Source organism: Herpailurus yagouaroundi, unplaced genomic scaffold (assembly GCF_014898765.1).
Source record: "Herpailurus yagouaroundi ecotype Mexico unplaced genomic scaffold, PumYag 67690, whole genome shotgun sequence".
Taxonomy (NCBI): domain Eukaryota; kingdom Metazoa; phylum Chordata; class Mammalia; order Carnivora; family Felidae; genus Herpailurus; species Herpailurus yagouaroundi.
In genome coordinates this window covers 3,775,718-3,798,183 of record NW_024420490.1, presented here as the reverse complement: position 1 = coordinate 3,798,183, position 22,466 = coordinate 3,775,718, and the positions used below count along the sequence as shown (strand labels likewise).

The window sequence follows — 22,466 nt, the reverse complement described above, 5'->3', positions numbered from 1 at the left end:
TCATTGATTAAGTTCTCAAACCATTGTTAAAAGCCGGGTTGCTTTTCCCTGGAAAACTGGGCTGAATTCATTAAGCTTCCCCCTGCCACAAAAGGAATATTCATAAAAGTTTGGCAGTCAGAAAGGGAGGCTGACTGCATGCCATAGGGGGGGGGAGAGGAGGCGCTGACACCATATCAGGGATGTGGCTGCTTCTTGCAGAGTCAGGTAGGGGAGAGGTGGGCAGGGCAGAGCGCAGCTCCTGGGTGGCCGAGTTCCGGGAACTGTCGGTAGCTCTTACCTGTGCCCGTTGGAGCCACCCCCCATCGTGCCCCCATCTCATGGTCTGCCCAGCCGTGGGCGATCCGGCTTCAGGGGCGCCTTGCGGCAGCGCGCCCGCCGGCCCCCCTCATCTGGCATTTTTAAGGATGTGTAAATATTTTGCTGAGGATAAGTGACATCAACAGAATGATATTCCGCAGAGCCCGGGTGTGCAGCGATGATAAATAGATACGGCCAAACAAAGTTTTGATAGCCGCAGATTCTCATGGCTCGCTCTGTTTCATTTGGGTCTTTGTTTTTGTTGATTTAGCATTATCTCTCATCCTCTGGTGTGATCCCTTTATTTAGCCGATTTCGGAAGCTTCTCTTTAGAACAGAGAGAAAAGCAGCCAGCAGGGAGAAAACAATTCTTAGCCTTGCATACATCATGCAAGGTTTTCTCTGCTTTTCCCCAGGAATCTTTCCCACCGTTGTCTAGATGTCTCTCTTCCTCCTTTTGAGTCTTCAGAATCATTTGTTGATTGACCAAGAGACTTAAGATAACTTAGAAAATGTGTTGTGATATGCTTTTGTCACGGTGGAGGGGTGGCAGTGTGGGAGGAGGCTAGTGGGGAGGCTCGGGCATGGGAGCTGCTCACCAGGCAGCATTATGCCCCCTCTCGCTGTTTTGTCCTTTGCATTTTCTTCTCAAGAGGAACATGGGGAGCTGTGCCACTTTCAGAAGTCGGGGGTGGGCTGGAAGGCACAGAATCATAAACCTGGTGACATCCCGGTTCATCTGCCCCTTAGAAGCCCTCAGAGGCCACCCACCCACCCCTGAATCCACAGACCCCATAAATATCCTACAAATGACCACTCGTGTGTCATCCCAACTGATTCCCACTAGAGGCATTCCAACGCGGCCCAGGCACGGTGAGTCAAGTCAGACTGGAACTTAGGGTATTGGCCGCTTTGGCACCAGCCCATGGGACGTTTGCGGGGGTGGGGTGGGGGTGGGGCGCCCCCCCCCTCCGCGGCGTCCTTTATCATGCAAAGAAGCACCAGACTTCCAGCTGTGAGGTTTGGCCCCAGGGAAAACCTGCCCATCTCAGGAAAAAATGAGAACACAGCTTTCCAGGTGATGCCAGTTGCCAGTGTAAGAACTTGGTTGGTGGGCAGTTGGGTAAGAACCATAAAATAAATAAAAGGTCTGGTAGCCAGAAAACAGAGCCTCTGAGACAGGGCCTCTGAAAGGCTAGAAAGAAAAAGAAAAATCGAGAGGTGTGTGATGAGGTGTTGCTGGGAGTGCTATAACACCAGGGGAACAGATACAGCTCTAGCTACAGTGACCCAACGACTAAATAGCACCGGCCTCCCCAACTCCACTTGATCCTGAACGGAGGTATTCTGTATGTGGCAGTGTCCACACACAGTGTGCTCCCAATCTCCAGTAAGAAAATAGCAAGCGTCTATTCTCTGGCTCCTTCCCTAACCTTAGATTTGAGGGGAGGAGGGTAGTGGAGGGAAATAAATTAGGAAAGGAATTAACATTTGTTGCTACTCTCTGTCTGCCAAACACTTGACATGTGGGAAACCATGATGTGATGGAGGCATTATTTTGCAGATAAGGAATCTGAGGCTCAGAGAAATTTCCAGTCGCGTGTCTGATTCCAGACTTTGGTGGTTATGAGTTAAAGGGGCTACGTGTCCCTCTAACCCCTCTGTCTCTTATTTTTTTCTCCCCAAGGCCAGGGCCCTCAGCCCCTATGCATTCACAAAGTATGGTACCTAACTTGGGGGCAGGGAGCCTACCAGTGAGGCAGCCCAGTCACCCAGGGCACATGCTTATAGCCAAGCAGATAGACCCCAAATAGTCCCAAACTATTTCAGATGGAAAGACTGCCTCTTCCTTTTGGAATCCCCAACGCCCAACCGTTGGTGAGTAAATAAGAGTTGAGTGATGAAATGATGGAGCTGATGGAGTGGATGGTGGTGGGGAGGCAGCTGTAAGTCATTGTCAAGGGAGACTCAGCAGGGACAAATGCGGAGATTTTTATGTTTCTCTGGAGACTTGGAGTTCCTGGTATCATGCTCCATTTCTAGCCTGGGGTAGGTCCAAGATGACAAGTTCTTGTGACGTGGGCAAAGATAATTCCCATTTTATAGATGAGGAAAGTGAGGCTAAGACAGCTTAAATAATTAGCCCGAGGTCCATGGTAGGACCAAAGGATGCATGAGGGATTTCTGACTCTGACCGTCTCAAATAAATAAATTCTCAGTAAAAGTGAGATGAGGTCTTGCTATGCAATTGAATTAGGTAAGCAAGTCCCTTAGCTCCTTTCCAACCAGACGGTAGCCTTTATCCCTTCTGCAGAAACTCTGGAGCCACTGGGAGAGCCAGAATTTGAATCCAGATATGATTCTGCCCCTCCCTGATCAGAATATGAGGGGGACCTCTGAGAATGAGACTCTCGAGCAGAGGGAAAGATGGCTAATTGCACTCTCCCCTGCACAAAAGCCTGCGTGGGATTTTGAATTAAGCTTGATTTGGGGGATCAGGGTGACATCTTTGCTATAGAGTTGGCAGCTCTTGTCTTTGGAGAATGCCTCTGATTACCACTTCTCCCTCCCACCTGTTTGTCTGCCCGGATGCCCATCATCTCATTCTTTCCAGGCGTCTCCTTTGTGGCTCAAAATGTTTCATGAGCTTCTTAAGTCTACCGCTCTCCTGTGCTCTGATGGCAGCTGGTGAGCAGGTGATTTTGGTGGTCACATTCGTACTTCTGGGTTTTGCACATGACCCTCCTTCCCTCTCCAGCCAGGAACACACACGCAAACACACATACACGCACAAACACAGGCACACGTAATTTGATCATGTTTCTTTATCTGCTTCACCAAATTAGATTGCAAACCCAGAATTGTTATTGAAAGATCGTACGTGACTTTGGTGATCTTCTGTCCCAGCCCCTGCCGTAAACAGATCAGAAGAGCTAATATGGAGGCGGCTCAAGCGGCAGATGCCTTGAGTAGTGATTATACTTGCCGGCCTTCTCACTGCTGTGGAGCGGCCTCCCCATGATGTATGCATGGGCCCCGAGCCTCTCATAAAAGCCTGTTTTAATCTCCCCTTAGACGTGGAGGTGGGCTTCCAGAATATCCCAATCCTTACGATTCCCATTTTCACTGTAATTCTTTGTCCAATAACTTGATGGCTCACCCTGCACTCACCCGTCACTCTTTCTTCCCACAGCTTTTTGGTCTTTCAGCACTGCACTGTCTATGAGAACTGTTTATGATGAAGGAAATGTTCTGTATCTGCACCATCCCATATAGTAGCCACTAGTCACATGTGGCTATTAAGCAGTCACAAGGTGGCTAGTCCAAAGCAGGATGTGCTATAAGGATAAAATATGCATGGGATTTCTAAGACTTAGTACAAAAAAAAGAATGCAAGATAGCTCGTTAATAATTTTATATTGATTACATGGCACAATGATAATATTTTGAATATGTTGTTCAAATAAGCTATAGTATTAAAATGAGTGCCACCTGTTTCTTTTAATCTTTTTTAATGTACCTACCAGAAACTTAAACAAAATTTTTTTAAGTTTATTTATTTTGAGAGAGAGAGAGAGAGAGAGAGAGAGAGAGAGAGAGAGAGAGAATGAGTGGGGAGGGGCAGACAGAGAGGGAGAGAGAGAATCCCAAGCAGGCTTCACATTGTCAGCACAGAGCCCAATCAGGGGCTCAAACTTACGATCCGTAGGATCGTGATCTGAACAAAAATCAGGAGTCGGACGCTTAACCAACTGAGCCACCCACATGCCCCTGTACCTACCGCAAATTCTTAAATGACGTATGAATTTCTATTAGGCAGTGCTCTTTAGAGCAGACTAACCAGCAACCTGTGTCTTCAGCCTCATAGTACCTCCAGGTATTTTAGGGACATAAATGCCCTGTGTCTCCATGGCAGATGGGAAGCATGGGCTGACTCAGTAGCCACAACAGCCTGGCGTCAGGCCACTTTGATTTTCCGTGGCTAAGGAGTCCTTGTGGGTGGGAGGGTGCACGATCAAGTCTATCCCTGAGCATGCTTGCTCAGCCAAGTTCTCCTGAGGAGTGTGGGCTCCTGAAACTCAACGGAGATGAGAGAGCAAGATGGGGGATGGGAACGGACAAGGATGGCTTGAACAAAATGACCCCTTTCCTCTCCTCTCCTCTACCTCTCCCCACCTCAGGCTGGTGTCCTTGTCCACTGGGGAGCCGTGTCTTGCCTGGGCAGTTGATTTCCTTGACACCTGGTCTAATAATATCCTTCCTGGGGATTTGTGCTTGGAGAATAGTGTCCCAAGTAGACACCCTAATGGGGGAGTGGCTTATTTGGGGCTGGAGCCAGTCTTAAAGAAGGGAAAGGGTAAGAGAGGATGCACATAGTTATTTCCTGACAGCTTGATCAAAACAAGAGCAAGGAAATAAATACGGTTTCCATGAGAAAGAATCAATGCAAGGAAGCCCACTCTCACATGCCATGGTGCGGCAGATGAGGAAACCTGAGCAAGACACAGTTCCTGGAGATGGGGAAAGGGTCACAGCTGGCGTTGCAGTTTTCCTGGGCCCTTCTGTGGAGCGCTGGGCATGGCTCGAGGAGATGGAAAGGGCTGGAATAATGAACTTGGGGCTGTGGTGATTTATAGGTCAGGCGCCTGTGGCTCTGGCTCCTGAGGGGGCTGCCCCCACAGGGGACCCTTGGCTGACCTCCTTGAGCTCCTCGGAAGGAGCTGGTTTTGTTTCCCATGGCAGAAGCAGACTGTTTACTGGAGCACAGGAAGAATCCAACATTCTGGCGAAAAATAATTCATTAACAGCCAGGGTATTACCAGTTCCCTGGAAAAGCTTCTCCAGCTGCACTGTAGCAACTGTTCTTTTTCAGCAGCAGATTCGGGCCTCGCTGGCAGCCAAGACTGGGTGTGTTTGGGCGGTTTTTGTCATTGTTGTTATTTTTGCCTTTGTGTGTATGGCCACTTTTGCCTGATAATTCAGAGAAAGGAACCGTGGCCTGGAAGGGTCGAAATGGTATAGCTGTCAGCCATTATTTCCTTCATAGTTTAGAAGCTCTAGGCTGACTCTAGGAACGTGCATTTTTCCTGACCAAAGCCCACCCCCATGCTAGGGGCACGGTACAGCCACACAGAATATTCTAGAACTAAAGGAATTTTATAGACTCTCAACACCTGCTCTTAAGACCCTCTGGAAACAATTGGCGAAGGACTCCCACCCCCAGCCCCACCCTCCCACATATGCACAAACATCAGGCAGAACGTCCTGTCTTGGCTGTGTGGGATTCTTTGGTTACTATTAATTGACACAGTGGGGCCAAAGTGTATGATTCATCATCCCAGTTTTGAGGGCATTTGGAAATCCAGGCAGGCATGACCGAGAGAATGGGCTGCATGTTTTGCTCACTAAAGAATGATTGAATCTACAGTAAATAAAAACGGAATGATTCCGGAAGCTTTTTATGCCCTGGAAAAATCTGCCTTAAAAAAAAGGTGTTTTTGTCTGCTTGTTTGTTTTCTATGCCTCATGTTCAGAAATATGTACCCAGCTAGCAAGAAATGGAAAAGAATGGCATTTCCTTGTTTTAGTGTTTTAAAAACTCTAATTGCAGGTTAAGTGAGATACGAGGTATTGATTTTGGTTTTGTATGGAACATAACTAGATAATCATTTTATTTTATGGGATATTAATTTCCATCCATTTTCACTGATGAAATATGCATTTAAAATGCACCCCTGCCATCATCACGGTATTTCTTTAATGTTCCTGCGTTCAGACTGAGAACCTATGGCATTTATTTGGAAAGGAATAAATACATCCTTAGCTAACACGTAAGCCAGCCTTAGATTTCAAAGAAAATGATGTCTTCTCTCTTTGATGACGCCCAAAGATAAGAATATTAAAGGTAAGCATATTGGGCTTTGTCTAGAGCACAGTGTCTCCACCGGGGCACTATTGACATTTGAGGCCAGATTCGTCTTTGTTGGGGGCGGGGGAGGGCTGCACACTGTAGGATTTTAGCAGTCTCCCACTAGATGCCTGTAGCATCGCTCCCTCCCACCACAGTCGTGACAACCAAAAATATCTCCAGACCTTGCCAAATGTCCTCTCGGGGACAGAATTGCCCCTGGTTGGGAAACACTGGTCTAGACCAAGGTTTAATAAGTAATTTGTGGGTTTTGGCAAATTCAATTTGAAATAATAAAAGATGCAATTTATGCTTCTGACTTTTACATATACTGTTCATGGGGGCGATTAATTAACAGTTGGAAGTGGGTCATGTGCCTGACTTAATTCCCAGGTTGGTGGATGAGTCTGTGAGATTGTATAAGCACCAAGATTTTTTTAAGGCAGGCGACCGAATAAGGCATAGGTAATTAATTGGGGGACACATTGTAATAACTAACGGCTTTGCTGGTTTTTCAGAAAGAGAGTAGGTTTATTCCTCCCTAATTTCTTTTTCATATGCACCTGATTCCAGGCATTGCCTTCAAAGCCACCAGGCGTCTTCCTCTACCCGCCCCCCTCTTCACTGTCATTTCTCCTGTAGCATCTGAAGCCTGAGCCAATTAATTTAGCCCTTTAGTGTACTTGGGAGAGCTACGCGCCGAACACTGTAATAGACTCATTTCAGGTTGTGGCAGCCCTTTACCCACCACTAATTTCTGTTTTCCAGTACTGTTGAGAGAGAAGGTCCGTGGTGGGTAGATGGGGCATTTTTCAAAATTATGGGACGTTCCAATTTAGGTGGTGCTCACAGTTCCTCCCAATTTTCTCCCTCTCGCACACATTTGTTTCCTTGCACCAGTTCCGCTCGGGAAAGAGAATGTCAGCAGAGCTCCTTCAGGCAGCTCGAAGCTGGTAATGCCTGCAGTCGGCAGCGACAAATGAAATGCTGCTGCCGGGACCAGCCCTTAGCCATCTGCTTTCTGAGGTTCCCCTGAAAGGCGAGAAAGGAGGGTCCTGCATTCTCAGGGAAGGCGTCAGGGGGGTAAAGCGTGGAAACGGGGTGAGCGAGAACAGAGGGAGAACAGAGAGGTGGGTCACTCATTACACAGCAAAGCGTCCCGAAGCCAGCCCTACCCGGCCCGTCTTTGAAGTGGGATGGGTGTTTGGGGGTGCTCGAGGACAGAGGCAGGTGCTCGGGGCAGTCAGCGGGGGGCCACTTCGTTTTTCCGCCATCCGAGGTAGGCTGACCTCCCGAAGAGTGTGTGAAGGAGCTCAGAGTGTCAGGCTCCGTCGGTGAGGAGAGCTGGAAAACCTGGGCATGGAGGGGTTGGCCAGGCCACCAGGACACCTTCGTCCTGGTGAGCTGTAGCCTCATGCGAAGACCAGTGTGATTCTTCCCCGTCGTCCTGAAGGAAGAGGCAGTGAGCTTGGCAGGCAGCCACAGCGTGCCAGGCCCAGGCAGCACGTGACGCTTGGTCATTCTAAGCAGCCAGGCCCTCGCAGGCCAGAATTCGGGTGATGACTGCAGCTCTGAGAGAGGAAACAGGATCATCAATCTGGGCTTTGGAGGCCGGTTTCGTGGCGCAGAGGCCACCGGGGCCACTGCTGTGTGCTGCAGAAGCAAACAGACAGGTCCAAGTGGTATGTTGTTCCTCAAAATAATGGCAATGGCGATGGCTGTGAAAAACATTTAGACCCTTGTCATAAAAATGCAAACAGTCTTCCTGCTATAGGGAAAAGCTAAATAAACTCTATTGCAGCTGTATTAAGTAGAAACAGATTTGAAAATGGGGTGGTTTTTTTTTTTTTTTTTTCCCTGAGACACTTATTTATAGCAGGTTGGGCAAAGGCTGCCACTATCTTGTGCGGCTCCGGAAGAGTGTTTTCCAGATGGTGCTTGCTGGTTTTCTCTTTATTAAGCTTAGCTGAACACGGCCTCACTTGGAAAGGTTCATAGAAACTGGTGTTATTTTTTTCAGATTACAGCGATCATTGATTGGCCAACAGATCAATGACTGGGAATGGATTGAGCCTGTACCGATGAATTTCCTTTTGCATTTTAGAAACAAGAAAAATATCAAGGAAAGCTCAAAATAGGGGTGCTCTCTCTTTGGCTATATACATAGCAGAGCTTTGAAAATCATATGGGACTACATTTTATACTAATTTACATTTGCCTTTTTTCTAAATTAATGCCCTTCTTTTTGCTAAAATCTCTCCAACATCACCGTTTCCTTTCCAACATCTAAACAATGTCCAGATACATTTCAGATTGAGCAATTAGCTCTGGCTGCAATTTCCTTTTATGAAAAAAAATCACTAACCCACTAGACTAAATATGAAATTATTGAATGTGAAAATATCAATCTGAGACCATTTGTTCTAGGATCCTTTGTGGCTTATCACTGGCATTTTAAGAAGGCAACAAAGGCTGATTCTGCCCTGCCTTTCCATGCTGGACACACCCACACCAAGAAACCTCAAGCTTTGTTTTTGCTCTTAGGAGCTGTGCAGCTGGGTTTGGGGTCATCCAGACTAATTCTTGACAGCCCAAGCCACACAGGGAAGCATTTTGGAATGTCACATAAACCGGTGGTCCCCACGGACCAGGCATGGGACAAAATTTCTACCCATTCACAGTGAAATGGAGGAAATGTGAGAATGTAGTGCATTTCTTTTTTAAAGCTAAACCTTTTCCATTTCACAGACCTGCCTTTTATTCTAAAATGGCCTTTCCTGCTTTTCAGGGTGTTAACGTCTCTTTTCTGAATGATCAAGGTAGTACCTGGCATTTGCAGTTTAATATCTTTTCTGGCAAAGTCAGAAGTTGGAGTCTCTATTTTTTTTGTCAGCGTTCCTCATCCAGAACATTAGAAACTGTGGGATTCACCCAGGAGGCCTAAGTGAATTGTGAAGGGAAGCCATTGTTATGATTCCTAAGCCAGAAAAGCCACCCTGAGCAAGGGTCCTGCTCTCAGTTCCCTCACCCCACTCTTCTGACCCACCCCCAGAGAGCTGGCTTTGTCCCCAGCCCACTTGAAGAACGGGATCGCATCTCCAGAGGAGTTTGAAAGGGAAAACTGGCCTCTTGGACATAATGTCTGAGCATGCAGCCTGAACTCTGAGAGCCTGGACCTTTTATCCGTGATTCTGTTTTCGACTCTGTTGCCAGCTCACATGGGCTCCACCCACCTTCCTCCTCTCCTCAGCCCTGCCCACTGCTCCCAGAGCCAGGCCTCAGCAGGGCTCACCCAGGTGTGGCCCTGATCTCCTTACTGGTCTGCTCTACTCCTGTCCTTGCTCCCTCAGCTAATATTCCTCTCAATAAAGCATCTCTCTAACCTCATCACCCCCCAGCTCAAGAACACTCAGTGACTCTCAATTTCCTAATTAGTTAGAATAAAACTCCCATATGGAGCCCTCTTCCCATTTTCCCTATCCATTCTCCCCCCTTGTGACTGGCCTTCAGTAGGGAGGATGCCTCTGGGTTGTACAGTTGCTCTGGCTTTTGTTTTCTCATATGGGGGGAGATTTGCAAGAAGGTTGCAAGATCTCTTAGGCATCTTTCTAGATGAAGAACACTGAAGCCTTGAGTCTAATGTAATGGACCATCCCAGGGATTGTGACATTCATACCTGGAAGGAAGGAAGGAAGGAAGGAAGGAAGGAAGGAAGGAAGGAAGGGAGGAAGGAAGGAAGGAAGGAAGAGAGGAAGGAAGGAAGGAAAGAAGGGAGGGAGAGAGGGAGCGAGGGAGGAGGCAGGCTCAAAGAAAGAAAGAAAGCCCCACAGAAAATGAGGCTCTCTGGCTTCATGAATTATAGCCTTCTTACAAGGATTTTACATACTGCTTCTGGATGAGGATGCCACATTTCTGGCCTGCCAACAAATTGGTATTGATTCAAGATGGTACTGCTGACTGGTCCTACTGAAAACAGAGCCACTTATAGAAGTTCTGAAATTTGCAATTGAAACATAGTGGAAAGAATCTGTCCTAGCCAATGCAGACTGTCCCTTCCACGAGAAAATATCTCTAATGGTCGCTCATAAAATCATAGTAGCAACAATATTACCTGTCATTTATCAGGCTTCTGCTACAGACTGGACAGTTGTCCCAGGTGATTTACACTTACTATTTTATTTCCAGCTTCATAACAGCCTTAATGATGTGAGTGGGTACTATGAGTTTCAATTCATAAAGGAGGAATCGGGGCTCAGAAAGGGTTAGTAACTTACACAAGGTCACACAACCCATAGGAGGTGGAACTGGGCTTCTATACAGCCTGGTTCAATAGAACTTCCATTCTACACTGGAAATGTACTATATGATGGGATTGGCTATCCAATATGGTAGCCACTAGCCACAAGTTGCTATTGAGCATTAGAAATGTGACTAGTGTGGCTGAGACCTGACTTGTAAATTTTATTTTTAACTAATTTTATTTTTAATTTTTTCTTAAGCATTTGAAGTGTACAACTCAGTGATATTAAGTACATTCATATTGTTGTGCGGCTCTCACCACCATCCGTCACCGGAACTCTTTCATCTTGCAAACCGATTCTCTGTACCCATTAAACACTAACTACCTGGGACCCCTCCTCCCAGTCCCTGGCAACCACCATTCTGCGTTCTTTTTTCTTTTTCTTTTTCTTTTTCTTTTTCTTTTTCTTTTTCTTTTTCTTTTTCTTTAAATTGCCTCTTTCCCCCCACACCTGAGCCTCTGGTAACCACCATTCTACTCTCTGTTACTATCAGTTTGGCTTTTGTTAATTCCGCACTTAAGTGAGATTATGAATATTTATCTTTCTTTTTAAATGTTTAAATGTAAATTGCCACATGGAGCTCGTGGCTACCGTATTGGACAGCGCAGCTCTAGAACATGCTGATTTCACGGTGCCCTTCTGATCCCAGCTTTCCTGTAATGCCCTCCCAGCCCAGCACAGTCTCTCCCTTTCTCAGAGACCTGTGGACCAGCGGTTCTCAAGGGTCAGTGTGCATTCGGATCACCTGGACAGCTTGTTAAACTACAGATCCCTGGCACCAACCCCCTGAGCAGGTTGGGAGTGGGGCCCAAGAATTTGCAGCTCTAACAAGTGCCCAGGTGCCAGGGCCTTTGGTTGAACATTATCTACCTGGGCTTAGGGACTAATTCCTGCATCTTAAAGTGGTGTAGCCTGAGATTCAGCTGTTCCCTTCTGGTACACAGAGAGCAGTGGTCGCTGGCTCAGCTCAGCTGGGAGAAGCTTTCTTCTTGCTGCTGTCCTGGAGGCCAGGCCCTCTACCAGCCCCAGCTTTATTTGGGCCACAGTTAGCTTTGGTCACTCCCTTGGCAATTGTTCTGGCATGCATTCATTTTAATTTGGAGCTCCTTGGGAGAGGGGATGGAGAACCAGGCGGGGTGAAGAAAGAGGCACGGTCTCTAGGAATTGCCTGACCGCCCTGGTGATGTAAGGCAAGTCTGCACAAAGACGCCCATTTGTTGTCCGATCTGCTGTTCTCTGCAATTAAACAGTGGCAGAAAAGTTAACAAGGAAAGAAAAAAATATGAAGCAGGCGAAGCGGACAGATAACGAGCTGTGTCTGCCCACTCTCGTGTCTTCATCCTAATTAAAGTCCTTGTCCCTTTTGGAAGGCAAAGGCCATTTGCCCTGGGGCAGGATTCGAGAGGGTGTGAGTGGCCACGGGGCCGGGGAGGTCCCCAGAAAGGGGACTGTCATGTTGGCCACCTTGACTCTTGATCTAGCTTTCATCGGTGCTGAGAATGTTGTTCTTGTTTAAAAAAAAAAAAAAAATATATATATATATATATATATACACACACACACACATATATACACACACACACACACACACACACACACATACATACACAGGTGTCAAGAAGTAACTGAGCTTACTCATGAAAGTAGCTGTTAGGCTGTTTTTCTTATGAATATTTATACAATAAAAGAGCAATGTGGAATCACTTTTTGTCCAAGTGTGCACAGATCTTCTGTGTTTTCTCCCAGGGAGCCTGTTCTGTTCTCTCGCTGTCTTTCCCCTCTTTGTTTTGTTGTCGTTGTCGTCGTCGTTTCGTGTTTGGAGAGCAGGAATCATGTGTCTTTTTTTGTGGCTTGAGCCAAGCAGCACTTCCTAAAGTTCATTTTAATCGGCATGTTTAACAACCCAGCCCTCCTTTGCTCCTGGCAGCCTGCTCTGTGGCGCTCAGATGCTGGTGGTATGTTTCACACAAAAGTACAAACACACAAATTTCTCCCAGTTTATCTGTTTCCAAAAGAAAGTCTTCAAAGGCATGAACTCAAGGCCTCATTTCTGCTGTTACAGGGGTTCTGTCCCTGTTAATCGGTGGTGAAATGTCAACTTCCTGTGCTTTGAGTACTTCCGTCTACTCACTCAGCTCTGTGTCATCTCCCCACGAGAGAGCTCCAGTGGGGCCCCACCCCCCTCCCTCTTGTCGCTGACACACCCACTCATCAGGGGTAAGGCCCACCTTCCTCTAGTCAGCTGGACCTACCCTCGAATCCATCTTGGACATTTAGAACATGAAGCTCTTCATCCCCCCATCTGTATGGGATGTTTCTTTCCTTCCTTCAGATCTGTTGCCTGGTCCCATCTCTATAGTGACCAGTGCCAAATGCCCTATGCCTTTTCACCACTTCCGCGGATGGGGTGAAGAACTTCAGGTTCTCCAGATCCACAATGGAGCTGAAACGCCTGACCAGGAATTTTATATACGTGCTTTCACTTAAATCACACGATAACGTTTAGAAACAGCTATTTTCAGTTGCAGATGAGGAAACCAAGATGGCAAAAGGGCAGCTTATGGATGATGAGCAGAAAAGGAAAAGGTGGGCAGGGCCCAGGTCATAATGAGTCTTATAAGCCTTGATAAAGAACTTGGACTTTATCCTGAACAGTTTCATAGAGGCCAGTGACAGTATCTATTCTTTGTGTTTGGTGCTTTGTCCTAGTGGAGAATCAACTGGGGTAGGATGGAAAGAAGACCAAAAAGGCTCTGTTGCAGTGATCACGGAGAGCAATGACCTTGAACTGAAGCCTCATGGTGGCAGATGCAAGGGGCTAGATTGTAGAACTTTTGAGGAGGCCAACTATGGGACTTGGTAATGGCTGGTAGGTAGAGTAAATTATGATAACACCCTAGTTTCTGTCATGCAGGCCCCTTGATGGGCCAGGGAACTCAGGAGAGGGGAGACATTGGGTATCTGGGCTCTCCCTCCCTTTGCAGTCAGGCAGGTGGGCCGACAATCTTGGCATTGGCCCATGTAATCATCTGAGCCCTAAATTCTGAAGGGAGTGTATTGAAAACGATGAATGGGCCAAAAACTGGGGGAGAGAAAAGGGAAACTTGACAGACATGGTCACCAGCCTGAGTACCTTCAGTCAGCGGCTTTAAATACACTTTCCAAATTCATATACTCTGTAAATCGGCCAGAATTTGTAAGCAGTGGGTGGCATGGGGTAATCCTGCCAGTTAGGCCTTGACCGGGCCCTGCTGGAAGAGAGGGATTTGGCTAGTGGCCTGCCACTAGCGTGACCAACTGTCGTGGTTCTCCCAGGATTGAGAGGGTTTCTGAGACATGAGACTTTCAGCTTTAAAACCTGGGCAGTCCTGGGCAAACCAGGACGAGTTGGTCACTCCACCTGCCAGGGGAAGGTGTTGTAACATGGACAGCTGGGCTGGTCGGGGCCAAAGCAGCGAAGACTCAGTTCCTGCCTGGGGACTCAGCATGGCGATGCCACCACAGGGCGGAAAGGGAGCTCAGGGATGAAAAGGCAAGAATGTATCTCAGGCCCTTTCAGATAACTTTTCTGGGTTCAGATGAAAGGCTTCTCTTAAAATAGGAGCCTGGGAACTCCATTCTGCTTTCCCGGAAACTAGCCTGTGCTGCATCCTCCTTGTAGCCCCTCCCTGCTTCCAATCCTGGGGATTCATCCGGACATTTCGGGTGAATTTCAGGTGAGTGAACAAATACTTTGGTCCTACCAGCATGTCGGACTCGGAGGCCCTTAATCGAATGTGGGAATATTTTAAACTGGGTCCTAGGTGGTCAAAACCATTTCTTTACTTAACACATTCCTACATCCTTGACATTGTAGTTAGAAAAGACTTTTTTTTTTTTTTGAAGAGCAGCAAAATGCAAAATCATTTGTAGCCGTAGACCATTTGGATCTTCATCTGCAAAGGAACCATAGCCTTCCATTATTCATAAGTCTTTTGAAACCAAATGACATATTTTTTTGTCTTCAAAAGCTTCCCTTCCCCACCCCCACCACAACTATTTCTCTTGCAAAATTAGCCTCAGTCAATAAGCAGACGACACGTGGTAAATGGTAGGACAGAGGCACGCTTAGAATAGAAAGCTAATGAAACAGATTTTTCCTGTGAAGGCCTGTCCCGGTGCAAACCTCCAGCTCCATCCAGAAATTCAGAGAGACACAGAGGGTGAGGTGACAACGCTCATCTGACACCAGTGTCACCAGTGACAGGGAAACACATCGGCATCTGTTCTTGGCGGTGGGGTGGCAGCAGCAGGAATAAGGACGAGCTCAGTGCAGGGAAGTAAAAGAGAAAGGGGGAAAAAAAGTAAGGATGAGATTCTTCTGGCCACGCGGCTCAGGTAGCGAAGGAGGGAGCAAGGTTCCAAGTGGGACTTCGGTCTTTGGAAAGAGCCTCCAATGGTACCCTGTCCTCTGCTGAATCCGAGAGTGAGACTGAACTTTGTCATTTCTCTGTGCCCTCCTGTGTCACTTCATGGGGAGTGGTTATCAGTTATGGCAAAACTGCCTGCACCACATTCTTACCCAAGCGTAAAGGACATGGTGGGTAAAAGCTTAAATAATAGTATCAGCATTTAAAAAAGGTGTTTTATTTCACATACATTTTAAATAGGTCCAAATGTTTAAGCAATGAGGGGATATGGTTTATTCTTTTCTTGGTAATGTTTGGTTTTTAATGGCAGCTACACCAGCTCTATGGATGGGAGAAGTCCTAAAAGTGATCCATTACAGGGTTTTATTTCCAGGTTTTTGTCTAAAATCCTAACATACGTACAGAAAAGTACATGGGCTGTTAAGTGTACGGCTTGAAGAATTTTCACAAACAGCACACCCAAGCCACCAGCACCCCATGGAGTTGGAGGCCACACCGGCCCCCAGAAGACCCCCTCCCCATGTCTTTTTCATTACCCCTCACCAACAGTAACCACTGGCTCTCAACAACATGGATTAGTCGTGTCTCACACAGAATTTTCCAGTCGTAGCTTTCTGTAGGAGTACCCCCCAAAAAAGCCCTTGAGACTTTTTTTTAAGGAGGAGGGCAGAAATTTTCTAATGGTTTGCTTTCTCTGGCTGCTCTGAATTAGGCCTGTTGAACAGGAAGTTTCCGAGCTGGGTCCCTGCTGGTGCAGGGCTTGGGGCAGGCTGGTCTCTGCTGCCCAGGACGATGCCCAGGCTGTGAGCCAGTAGCCTGCCCTTGGCGTCACCTCTGCCAAAGGCAGCCACCAAGCTTGCCTTATCTCGCCCGTGAAAGCCTCTGGCAGATCTTGCAAAGACACGTGTCTAGAAGCATTGAGGACAGGACAATAAAATGGCCGAGAGTCCCCTGAACATATTGGCCTTCCGGAAAAGAAGGTCAGTCACAACCATCATCACAGCATATCCAATGTGCTGGGTTTTTTCCACCTTGCAAATGAGAGCGCAATTGATTAATTTCGCCTCCTCACAGGCTTCGTCGAAGCTTTCGACTTGCTTTCTGCCCCCTTTTCTCACTGCAGGAAGCAAGCAGTACGAGTGCGGGAATAAAGCTATGGAACATACATCGTAATGTGTCTGGAGCAGCATCAGAAAAGGACTTATTTGTTCTCCTGGGCTGTGTAGTGCCGAGTGATTGAATGCTCGCCAAGCTGTCAGTTTTATGAAACAAATTCCCTAACCCCCTTGGCCCAGAGCTTTGCTCAGCCTGAGATGGAAAAGAAATAACTTTTAATAGAAAACTCATTGCTAAAATCTAAGATAAGATTTCAGAGTTACTTCTCTCCTAAGAATAAAATGAAATATTGAAGAAAGCATTTGATGGGGGACTCGTAGGGAACCTTATTTCTTGGTTCTTGCTTAACAAACTATGTTAATAAAAATATTTAGACCTTCGTGATGCATAATGCATTTTTATTCCTAGTGAGCTAGCCTGTTTGTATACACAGATGTTTCCTGTGGTCCTTCTATCATTGCTTCTGCTTTTTCTGAAACAATATTTCTAGCCGGAAACAGAATCTTATGTTAAGAACCTAAGCCCCTCACAGACCCTGTTAGTTTGAGTGAGGGCATTTTTATTGCTAGATTTGATACTTGGTGGGGGAGGAGGTGGTGGGAGTCTTGTTTTATTCAAAAAATACAGAAAACACTTTGAATAAAAAGATAATGCCATGAACCCACTGTATCAAGACTAAATTATTAGACAATTCTTCCTTGGCTTCTAAATTAGACCTGGCCAATTCATCCAGGCACATTCATTACTGAAGAGCTGGCCGGCTTTCTAGTCTCCGTTCTCACTGTCAAAGCCGCCGTGAGTAATGCCTGCCCTTTCGTACAAACCTTAGGTGTGTTCGACTGGGTTTTACAGATTTTCCAAAGCATTGTTCTCACAGAGCTGCAGTTTCCTTTCCAACGCCAGGAACACCGTGGCAACACAGTTTACCAGCGCAGTTTCTCTACCACTCTTAGGAACACATGGAAATCAATTAAAAATAAAACCCATCGGCCAGTTGTGCTAAGGAAGGCAATGAGGTTTTACACATCAGCACTTTTCAAAAAAAAAAAAAAAACTATCTTAATTGAAAAATGGCACGATGCCCTAATGAAAAATTAAGCTTCAGGATTCAGTCCTTAATATCTCAGTGATGAGTGTGTTTTTCCTCCTGTGGCTACCCCTATGAGCAAATTCTGAAAGAATCAGGCAGGGTGTTGAAATAAGATATCACTCAGCGTGACTGTTGGAGTGAGGCATCGCCGTGTCTGGCTCGCTTGTCAGTGGCTGCCTATATGCCAGGAGAGGAAGGTTCTGGTTATTTGAAGTTCTATTTACTGTCTTTAATGTTTTAGTAAATTTTGTTTGTCTATGATAATAAAAGTAATACATACTTATTTTAGAAAATTTGAAAATGTAGAAAGGCAACGAGAAGAGAATAAATAGCATCTGTAATCCTGCCACGCAGAGATCACCACTATCAATGACTTTGGTTACTCTCCTTAAGGGTCTTTTGTGCCTATGCGTACATCCTTTCTCTTCTCCAGGAATTTGGAAGGTGTGTTCCACAAGTTGGTTCCCCCCTCCAAACTTCTGTTAACATACATTTCTCTAATTATCAACATCGAGAATGGAAAGGTATCTATATTACCTCTCAGGTGTGACAAAAATTTTCAGGATGTTTATTCCTCTCTCTCTCACTGTTCCCCCCCCCCCCCCCCGCACGCCCCACTACCAGGTCTTGTTCACTGCCATGTCCCCAGCACCCAGAACAGCACCTGGCACTTGGCTGTTGCTCAATAAATGCTGCTGAAGCAATGAGTGAATGGTGAGAGTTTATCCTCACAGGACTTCCAGAAGGTGAGGACTGACTCCTGAGGCCAACCTCTTTCTTTCTCCCTTCCTTTGCTGCCTCTTCCGAGAAGTCTGATGAAGCCATAGGTCCCACCGCTGTCCACTGGGTCTGCTTACCCTGAATTTCCACGTGGGGAGGCGGTGAGGGGTGAAGTGCCCAGTCTTCAGAGTCAAACAGACCAAATTCCCAGGCCTTCAGAGGATGAAGTAATGGGGCAAGTGTCTTCGTCTCTCTGGGTGTCAGGGATGCCATCTGTAAAATGGGCAGTGGTGAGACTTGCCCGGCAAGGTGAATGTCAAGTATGCACGGTGCCTGGTACACAGGAGGGATCCAAGATCTGTAGCTACTAGTGTTGTCCCCGCTTCTCTTTCAAATGACAGCATAAATAAAGAGCCCTCGGGGTCCTCGACATTTTCTTTTCGTATTTCCAGTCATGTCATCTAATGAGTACAGGAGAGTTTCTGATGGGTTACTTTATGCTTCTGTGCCAAGTAAATCAGAAATGGCAAAGAATCGAGTGGGCTTTCTAATAATCTGTGCTTCTCCTGCCATCCCCTGCAGCACACTTCTTGTTGCATTGCAATTGTGTATCCTTGTTGCCCTGTAATTGTGCATCGGTGTAGCTGGCTCTCTCACTATACAGTGAAAGCACATTGCATCTTGATATCCTGAACCCAAGACCCACAGCGCTGTAACTGAGGAGTCACTCAATATGTATTTGTTGAACGAATGAATGAATGAATGAATGAATAGTATCATTTTGTCCACATCTTGCCTTATCTCTACCATACCTGGGGGCTTTCTGCCATCTCCTGGATGGCAAAAGCAAACCAAACCATAGAAGTAAACCTCTAGCCTTCTGAATGTATAATGTAAGCTTCTGATAGATATGTAAGTATTGGTTTTGAAAAGGGCCAGTTCAAGGGGAAAAAAAAATATTCCCATTTAGTTCTTATGATTAAGTCTGCTGGCTGGCTTATCAGATACCTTAGGAGAGGAGGAGTGACAATGTGTGCACAGTAAAGCTCCTGTCTGCAGCTTTCAGTTTGAGTTATATGTGTGTTGGCATCTCTTTCACACAGAATCTGATGAGTTGGCATTTATTTTTGACAGCATCTCAAATCTTGTGAAAGTCAGGGCTCGGGGCTGGTGTTGTTTTTTAGTAATATCTCAGATGGTGGCAGGATAACCTTGATAGTAAAACAGAAAGGTTTAAAAAGATGTCTTAGAGTTCTTTGAGAAAACTAAAAGCTCAGCAAAGAAGAGCTTCCCAGTTTCCCAGAGCAAAGGCTTCCTTGAACATTGGGCTTTTTGTAGGCTGCACACAAATAAACACAGACACATAGTCGCTGAGGTGTGTTTCCTCCTCTAATTCACTGTGGCAGCGATTGCTGATTGGTCCCACACCTGTTTTGTTCATCTTCCCAGACACCCACCTAGACTACATTTCCCAGCCTCTCTTGCAGTTTTTTACCTGTGGCCATGTGACTGGGTTCTGCCTAATAGAATGTGAGTGGCAATGATGGGTGTACCTCTGCTCCAATCATATAGGCTTTCCAGGTTTTCCTCCAGGTTCTTTTCTCATGCACTGGCTATCTGGGATGGAGCAAAGTCCCAGGGTAACCTTGGAAGGCTGCAGGGCCTCCTCTGCCTGGGGAGGGTCACTGCCTGAAATGGAAGTACCTGATCTGGAGCCCCCACCTTAGACTGTTACATAAGCAAGAAATAGGCATCCATTAGGGAGTTATTACAAGTGTGAAGCAGTTTGTTAGGCAGCCTATCCTACCTTAACAAAGTCATAGTCCTTGGATGTTTAAAAAAAAAAAAGTAGCTGGACAGCTTTCAAAGCTCCATTTATGTGCCAGAAATTGTTTATGTTAATAACAATCCGTTCAGTAGCCTTACCAAGTTACCCTCATTTTAGAGCTATAGATACAACTCCAAGTGAGAAGGGAGTGAGTATTTTGTCCACCATGGTGGCTCCAGGGTTGACACAGAGGTTGGAACTGACTTGGCCCTCTATGAGGCTTGTTGATGATGGAAGAAAAGAGGTGACCCAATAAGGTGGTCACATATCCAGGGCCCACAGCTGGAAAACGCTGGATCCACTGTTTCATCCGGATCCCCCTGGCTTCAAGGTCCAGCTTGCCTCTGAGCATCTGTAACCCAGGATTTTCAAAAGAATGGGTGAGGAGCCATTGATGGACCCTAAGAAAAAACATTTTAGTCCCTCATCTTATATTTCTGATTGGAAAAAGCAACATATTAAAAATAAAAACAGAAACATTTCTAAAACAAAGAAAGGAACAACCCTCCATAAGCTTATGAGAGAAAATTGGTACGAGCTCGATTTTATTCTGTAAGTTCTTAACATATGCACACATTCAACAAACATTAGTTCACTTTGTATATAGAAAATTTCTCTCCCGCCACATTTATTTTTTTTTATTATTAATTTATTATTAGTTCTTTTCCCCTTAAGTGATTTCCTTGGGCATTACTTCCATGTCAGGACACACCAATCTGTGCTATCCTCTGCAACAACTGGTAATAGTGTGTGTAACCGTCTGCAGTAATTAACAAATTGCCTCCCGGTTGTCGCTTAGGTTGTTTCCAGTCCTTAGAACACAAGAGCTGTGATCAACATGCTTGTGTGCCTCTCTAGGGTAGGATGCTAAAGGGGCAACTGTGAGCACACCGACAGGCACGTGTCACTGTCTGCCACATGGGGAGACCTATTGCTGAGGAAGGTCCACGTGGTCAACGGATACTCGGACTCTGTGGGTTTAGTTCTTCAAGTTAAGGCAACCAAGAACAGTGGAAGAAAGGGTTTGTAGAATCTCACTCAGAGCGTTGCAGATAGGCTCCAAGCCCTGGCAAAGATGAACAGTAAGGAGGCACTGGCATCCCAGCTCGGGGAGGTGGCTCCTTCATGCTCTCAGCTGGTTTCTCAGCAACTGGACGGCAGTGTTGTTCGGAAGGCCAGAGCCCCCGAGGAGACACTGTCCGGCACTAAGAAGTGAAGCAAGGCTTCCTTTCAGAGGCGGGGCAATGGCCAGTGGGCCAGAGAGAGAGGAAGGAAGAGGGTATATAGATGTCGCCCAAGGTTCCTGCTGGGGCTGAAGCTGAAGGCTGCAGGACACTCCCTTCTCAGAACCAGGCATAAACCTGATGTGCCTAGACAGCTTTCAGGGCAAGCAGGCGATTCCAGACACATGTCTTTGGGCACAGCTGTGTGAGCTCTACAATGTCCCTGTCCATGAGGGATGCTCATGAAATGATGGCGATGATGATAATGATGATGACAGTGGCCATGGTTGGCAGCGGGAGGAGGGAGATGATTACCCAGACAGTGCTCAAACACGAAGAGCTGAACGTGCAAGAAGAGCTGCCTTCCGTGTATGTGTGTGCGTGTGTGTGTGCACATCATGTTGTGGTTATGTATGTGAATGTGGTGTACATATGTGGTGTGTCATGAACGCGTGATGTGTGCAGCACTCTGTGTGTGTGTGAGATCGTGCGGAATATGCGACGTGTCGCAATGGTTGTGTGTGAGTGTGCTGTGTGTGGATATGTTTGAGGGGGGAGGAGGGCTGATTAAGTCCCCAGGGCATTCATGTGGCCTACCAGAGGCTTCATACTGCTCACTTTTGAGTTTTTCCTCCTGTCTTCCCTGTTTCCTGTGGCAGAAATGCCAGCTTCACCCAAGAGAACCCTCTCGACCATTTTTTCCCTTAGGGAGCTAAGCTCCAGGGACACACTTAGGTTTCCGCTGATCATCTCATTACCTGGCAGACTTAGAAACAGGGCAGCGGTGTTCTCTAGAGCTATCTTATTTTAGTTTATTATTCTTTTTACTTATTATTCTATTTTACTTTTTATTGAGGTATATATAACACACACAGTAAAGTGCATGGAGCGCACAAATTTTAAGTGTTGATACACTCATGTAACCACACCTCATTTCAAAGTAGAATCCATTTCCCGCACCCCATAAAGCTCCCTTGAGCCCTTTCTCAGTATCCCCCAAAGGCAACCACAATTCTGACTTCTGTCTCCGTAGATTAATTCTGTCTGTTCTAGAATTTCATATAAATGGAACCATGCAGTATATGGTCTTTTGTGCCTGGCTGCTTTCACTTAGCACAATGCTTTTGAGATCTATCCATGTTGCCGCATGTATCGGCAGCTCGCGCCTTCCTACTGCTGTGTAGTATCTTATTGTATGGATGTATCACAGTTTGTTTATCCATTTTTCTGCTGACGGACATCTGGGTGGTTTCCAGTTTGGGGCCATTGCAAATAAAGCTGCCGTGAACTTTCTTGAACGTGTCTTTTGGTGGCCATATGTAGAGCTGTCTTAATGTTGCCTATGATACCATTTGACAGAGATAGAGCTTGGAAAAATCATACAACAACAACAAAACCCCCAACGTACTCCAGAGAGTTTCCCAGGAAGAATGAAGCAGTTGACTTGATGTGGCCTGTCTTGAATCCAACTACATCCCTTCCTTTGGGAGAAAAGAGCATCACGTGGGGGAGAGTGACAGCCTATCTCTCTCTCTCTCTCTCTCTCTCTCTCTCTCTCTCTCTCTCTCTCT

General features: G+C 46.3%; 1 protein-coding gene across 4 annotated transcripts in view; it reads left to right on the top strand.

Annotated features, from left to right (window-relative positions):
• RAI2 (retinoic acid induced 2) overlaps positions 1–22,466 on the top strand; it is a 60,363-nt gene that overhangs the window by 1,717 nt on the left and 36,180 nt on the right. The gene's annotated exons all lie outside the window — the stretch shown is intronic.